We start from the raw sequence: 6,859 nt of genomic DNA on the forward strand, positions 1-6,859 counted from the left end.
TGAGAAAGGACTGCAAATGCTGTTGGATTCTTACCCTCCTGCACTCGAAGTGGATTTTCTGGAGTTACAAAAGCCCAATTGGCACGCTCTTAATTGTGTTGGAAAGTAGATATCTTGGACTTTCCAGCAATGTATAATAGTCCATACTTTGTCCGAGATTTAATGGCCGAAACTGGCGTTAAAATGCCCACCAGAGACCCTTTTCTGGCGTCACTACAAGAAAAATACCCATTCAGCCACACTTTTTTAAGCTACATTTGAAAAGCGTAGCCTATTCTATGAATAGGCTACGCTTTTCTCAGTGATGCCTTTTTATAAGAGAAAAAGAAACACAATTTTGGCATCATTTAAAAAGTGTAGCCTTAGGTATTATAAAAATCACTTATAAAGCGTAGCCGAATGTTGATATTTATGGATCTACTTTTTATATCTAAGGGAGCGCTTTTAAAGTGTAGCCTATTTATTAAGTTTTGGGTGCACTTTAAAAGTGATGCCTAATGTATCTAGAGTAAAAAACTTGACACTTAATCAATTTTATTCCTCAGTTTCCGAAAACAAAACTCACACACTTAGTGAAATTTTTGTCCTTCCAAAACTCACACTTAGCCTTCATCTCGATCCCCTTTTAGAAACCCTGTCACCATCGAAGAAACCCTCCAAAACTCACCGTCACGAAGAAACCCTCTCGCTACAGAAACCCTCTCACTCATCACTAACCGTCGCTCCTCTTCGCCCTCCTCCTTGTCGCCGCGCCGCCCTCACCATCCTCATCTTTGTGCTTCTCATCGTCCTTCCCCTTTCAATCCGATCGAGTAACCCTCATCTCTGCGCTATATACTGAGCTTAATGAAAATTTTTTCTTTGATTCGTCACCAATTCACGCTACCTGCACAAACTCGCGCGCCTTCTCCTTCGATTCATCGCCGCTGCTCATCTCTTCTTCAAGGGTTTTCACCTTCGATTTGTCGTCGCTCATCTCTTCTTCACCGTTGCCATTCATCACCGCACTCACCAAGTAAGCATTCTGTGCCTCGTTCTTTTCTTCTCGATCATTCTCTAACTCACTCTCTCTCACTCGCATTCTCTATGCAGTGTCAAAGAAACTGTGTGCTCTCTAGCGACCTCTTCTCTGCTCTACTATGAAGCATCAAGGTTTCCAATGAGGCAAAGCATCGATCCCTAACAAGCGAGGTAAGCGCCCGATGATGATGATGGTTCAGTGAAATTTGGGAGGTTTTGGGTTTTGGTTTTAGGGTTTTAATTGGGAGTTTTAGCTTCTGTATTCTGCGTTGTTTATTTGTGGACTGCCGGATCAAACTAAAATCACCAATGTAAATTTCACCATGTGTCAACTGAATTATTATTCTTATTTTTGTTATTGTTCTTGTTGATTTTTTCTTGTATAAGTTTCACTTTTAAAGAGAGCAGAGTATTCTCAAGAGAGGATTATTCTTATGCTTTTAAATTGCTTTGTTGTTGAATCAATATCTCGAAGTACCTGTGAATTTTAAGATGTATTTTGGGAACCCAAGCTTGATTTGAGACATATGCAGAGATTATTGCAGTCAATTGAGTGTTCTAATTTCTGCTGAAATAGGAGAATATATATTGTAGAATTTAGATGGACACTTTCATATGGTAATATTATGACACTTATGCAGCTAATTTTTTAACTGTCAGTACTCTGCTTCAATTTCTGTCGTGCTGTCTGACTCAACTAGCGCAAGCTGAATGGATCTTGTGTTTGTCGGTCTTCTTCCTTCTCTGTTTTCTTTTTTTTTTTGTCCTTTTCATTTTCTCGTTAAGGAAGAACTTGATTTTCCAAAGAGTGAAGGATCTTTAGCTGGTAGCATTAACATTCTTTCCCCTGCTGGTTGCTGCATTGGATTACTATTCTTTTTGCTTTTCCTCCAAATCTGACCCCAGTTTGTTCTAAACCTATGCTCTGTATTTATTTCTGTTAAATGTATTGTTAAATTGCCTTGTTTAAACAACCATCAGAGTTCCTCAATTTGAATCCTCTTGCTTTAATTCCTATTCTGGTGGATGGCGATTTTATTCTTGCTGAATCCTTAGCCATTATTATGGTTGGTCCTCCAACTCATGATTTTAATTTCCCTGTTTCTCTTATATATTCTTATTTATATTCAATTATTCATGTTCTCTATGTATGCAGTATTTGGACGATAAGTATCCTCAATACCCTTTGCTGCCTCATGACGTTCCCAAAAGAGCACTCAATTTTCAGGTACACCTGCTGCATAATCTTAAGCTCTAGTCCTTTTTGTTACTCGGCTTTCTAATCATCTTATCCACTCTCCACAGGTTGCACATATTGTTTTGCAGGATAACTTCATTGAGAAAAAGGTTGGCCCTCATGAAAAACTTCCTTGGGCACAAAGTGTCATTAGAAAGGGCTTCACAGGTGACACTTCACTGAATACCATTAAGATATATTCTGGTTTGTTACTTCCAAACCAATTATTCATTTGAGTGGTTTTTTTTCTTGCCTTAATTAAATGTTGCATATTTTTCATTATTTTAAGCACTTGAAAAGCTATTGAAAGATCATGCAGGGAGATATGCCACTGGAGATGAAATTTTTCTGGTACTTGCAATTCATATGACAATGCTCAGTTACTATTATTATACCATGTGTGTTTGTATGCGTATTTTTATACTTAAATTTAGCTGCAGCACTTTATGTATCTTTGGGGGACTAGGCATATGACTGATTATAGGAATAAATTCCTTTTTGTGATAATAACAACTATTATTATAATATTTTTGTACTTAAATTTATGCAGCACTTAAATTTTTATACAAGCATGTTTACTCATCTTAATTGGATGTGGCAACCCTTTTTAATGAACAACTATTATTATAATATTAGTATTCCTTTGAAAGCATGTCTTTGGAATGTGAACTTGGATTTTTACCTTAGCAACTTGTAAGGCATCTTTCTAAGTATAATAATTGGATGATCAATTCTTTCTCACCCTGTTTGTCCATGTATTTTGCGATCTTGTTCTGTTTGATTGGCCTTTATGGTTAACAAAACCGAACCAACTGCCGAACCTACGGTTACTAGGATCATTATGGTTGAGCCGGCATAAACACCCCTTTTGACTAAGTAGCATTCACCATTCAACCAACCTATCCTATAAGGCTGCCTCTTACTTATGCTTGTGGCAGTTATCAATAAGATCATTGCAATCCCAAAGCTAAGCCTGCCAACCATCACATCATTCAAATTTTATTACTGCATTAGGGGCAAAGCTTTTTTGTTCTTCTATTGTGTACAATTGAATTTGTGCTATAGAGTTCCTGTTCTTATTATGTAATTTGTATTAATGGAATTCAAAACAGTGTAGGGGAATTTGAGTTTTGAAATACCTTTAATTCTTATTATTAGTCTTCAATATGTAGTGCAAGATCACTTGGAGGATTTTAATTGGTGTTGCCGTGGAAAATGTAATCCGACAGCCCATTCCAAAGGTAAGCAGCACTGTATTTCTCAAAATTTGGAGGTGAAAAAGTTTCTGATTAATGCACTAGTTTATGAAGTTTTATTCATTAATTTGTCTTCAATTTTTTAAGCCTTTTGCTTCAATTTACTTGTGTAACTTGATGTATTCTTGAATTGTGTTTTGGGTTCTAATTCGCCATAAATAGATTAAGCCAGGGGATTCATGTTTGGTCCGTCAATTGCATTGGGGATATTGGTGCAAAATTGATATATCTGTCTCAATTCATTTTTAATTTTACAATTTAGGTTGATAATTCTCACTTTACTCTTTGAAGCAACGCCGTTTTCCCCACTTGAAATTAAGCTGATTGGCATGATTTTGAGAATTTAGCATTCAGCTTTAATGAGAATAATAAAAAACTAACAAGCTGAGACGAGAAAAAATAAGTGATCAATCAAATAGATACTGTGGTATTGTATCTTATTTATCTGAGGTATCAAATCTGCTAAATCAAAGTGCTTACTACTTTTGATAGGTAACGAGCTATTAGAATGCTTTTAGTTTTGTTCAAGGTGAGTAACTGTTACAGTTGTTTGGTAAATAATGCTGGGATTGGTTTGGGTGATAAATATCCTATTGGCAGTAAAGTTCAAGCTGTTTGGAGTGAAGATAGGTAATGGTATATTCAGCAATTAATTTCTTTTTCTTTGTCTATTTATTCAGCAATTAGTATGATGCTCATATATATTTTAGTATTTCAACTCAGTTTGTGATCTTACTATTTTGATTTAGTTAATTTCTATTTACACTTTTTTTGTGCACCTTTAGAAGAATTTTGTTGTTTAAACTTCTTAGAAGTGCAAGTATTTTTGCAGCAGCTCTGCTAGGAATGAACAAGGGAATGAACACTAATACAATTGTTAAGGCCAAGAGTTTTCTTGATGGTGACGAAGATCAGCATGAAAAAGATGCGTTTGAGAAGAATTTGAAGGCGCTTCAGAAGATTTTTTAGTCATTATGCCAAGATTAAAAGATTGACGATTTTCTGTTTGTTAAGCTCTTGTCGGATATAGAGTGCAAACTTTGCATTTTAATTGATGTGATACAAGTTTCATGTGACTTAAATTATCTTAAGTTATATTTTGATTGTTAATTGCTTCTTAAGATTATGTCTTTGAATTATGTAAGGATAATTTTTATTGTTTAAAGAAATTATTTAGTATAATCATGTGTTTAATTTTATTTTATAATATTTAACTCATTTAATTAAAAATGTAGAATTATATATGTAATAATATTATTAAATATTATGTTGTATAAAAAATTATTAGAATATTATATACATACAGAAAATAAAAAAAATAAAAAAAACAATGAGGGACCTAAGGCTACACTTTTATAGAGTAGCTATGGTTATACAGAAAATTAAAAAAATAATAATAAGGGACCTAAGGCTACGCTTATAAAAAGTAGCTATGATATACAATGTGGCTACGCTTTACAAGTGATGCAGTAGCGTTGAAAAGCGTAGTCTATTCTGGAAAAATGAAAGCTGAAAAGCGTAGCCTTTGGTCTTAGATAGCATCACTTGAAAAGCGTAGTCTATTCCCAAACGCCAAAAGCGTAGCCCTTGGTGCAGAAAAGCGTAGCCTTTGAGAATAGGCAACGGCCGAATAGGAATCACTCCAAAAAGCGTAGCCGTAGCCCAAAAAGCGTAGCCGTAGCCTAAGGCATCATTTTTTTTCACTTTTGGCTACACTTTTCAAGTGTACTTGAATGGGTGTTTTTCTTGTAGTGCGTAAAACACCAGAACTGGCACCAGAACTGGAGTTAAACACCCAAACTGGCATCCAAGCTGGCGTTTAACTTCAAGAATGGCCTATACATGTGAAAGCTTCAAAACTCAGTCCAAACACACACCAAGTGGGCCCCGAAAGTATATTTCTGCACTATCTGCACTTAGTTACTTATTTTCTGTAAATCCTAGTAACTAGTTTAGTATAAATAGAACTTTTTACTATTGTATTATGGAGGTTATGCCATTTTTCACATTTGGGAGGCTGGCCATTCGGCCATGCCTAGACCTTTTTTCTCTTATGTATTTTCTAACGGTGGAGTGATGAGCGGATAATTTATACGCTTTTTGGCATTGTTTTTAGATAGTTTTTAGTAAGTTTGAGCTACTTTTAGGGATGTTTTCATTAGTTTTTATGTTAAATTCACATTTCTGGACTTTACTATGAGTTTGTGTGTTTTTCTGTGATTTCAGGTAAATTCTGGCTGAAATTGAGGGACTTGAGCAAAACTCTGAAAAAGGCTGACAAAAGGACTGCTGATGCTGTTGGAATCTGACCTCCCTGCACTCGAAATGGATTTTCTGGAGCTACAGAACTTCAAATGGCGCGCTCTCAACGGCGTTGGAAAGTAGACATCCAGGGCTTTCCAGCAATATATAATAGTTCATACTTTATTCGGAAATTGACGACGTAACTTGGCGTTGAACGCCAAGTACATGCTGCTGTCTGGAGTTAAACGCCAGAAAAACGTCATGATCTGGAGTTGAACGCCCAAAACACGTCATAACTTGGAGTTCAAGTCCAAGAAAAGCCTCAGCTCGTGGATAGATTAAGCTCAGCCCAAGCATACACCAAGTGGGCCCCGGAAGTGGATTTATGCATCAATTACTTACTCATGTAAACCCTAGTAGCTAGTCTAGTATAAATAGGATAAGTTACTATTGTATTAGACAATCTTTTGACAGTTTAATCTCTTGACTGTTTAGCCTTTGATTATTCGGTCTCTTGATCACTCAAGGGGGGCTGGCCATTCGGCCATGCCTGAACCTTTTACTTATGTATTTTCAACAGTGGAGTTTCTGCACACCATAGATTAAGGGTGTGGAGCTCTGCTGTACCTCAAGTTTCAATACAATCACTATTACTTTTTATTCAATTCTCTTTTATTCTTATTCCAAGATATACGTTATACTTAACTTGATGAATGTGATGATCCGTGACACTCATCATCATTCTCACCTATGAACGTACGTGACTGACAACCACTTCCGTTCTACCTTAGGCCGGGCGCATATCTCTTAGATTCCCCAACAGAATCTTCGTGGTATAAGCTAGATAGATGGCGGCATTCATGAGGATCCGGAAAGTATAACCTTGTCTGTGGTATTCCGAGTAGGATCCTGGGAATCCGGAAAGTCTAACCTTGTCTGTGGTATTCCGAGTAGGATTCCGGTATTGAATGACTGTGACGAGCTTCAAACTCCTGAAGGCTGGGCGTTAGTGACAAACGCAAAAGAATCAATGGATTCTATTCCAACCTGATTGAGAACTGACAGATGATTAGCCGTGCTGTGACAGAGCATAGGAACGTTT

The 6,859-nt window shown here is 36.5% G+C and overlaps 1 non-coding gene across 4 annotated transcripts; it reads left to right on the forward strand.

Moving 5' to 3' along the window:
- Positions 1 to 1,203: 1,203 nt before the first annotated feature.
- On the forward strand, positions 1,204 to 4,689 carry LOC112710957 (uncharacterized). 4 transcript variants are annotated; one of them, XR_011865711.1, is made up of 5 exons: positions 1,204 to 2,087; positions 2,177 to 2,248; positions 2,326 to 2,608; positions 3,430 to 3,498; positions 4,346 to 4,689. It is a non-coding gene; the product is annotated as an uncharacterized protein (transcript). The 4 variants fall into 4 exon arrangements; XR_011865709.1 differs by having other exon boundaries at positions 2,326 to 3,498; XR_011865710.1 differs by having other exon boundaries at positions 3,430 to 4,689.
- The last annotated feature ends 2,170 nt before the right edge of the window (positions 4,690 to 6,859 follow it).

Source organism: Arachis hypogaea, chromosome 9 (assembly GCF_003086295.3).
Source record: "Arachis hypogaea cultivar Tifrunner chromosome 9, arahy.Tifrunner.gnm2.J5K5, whole genome shotgun sequence".
NCBI lineage: Eukaryota > Viridiplantae > Streptophyta > Magnoliopsida > Fabales > Fabaceae > Arachis > Arachis hypogaea.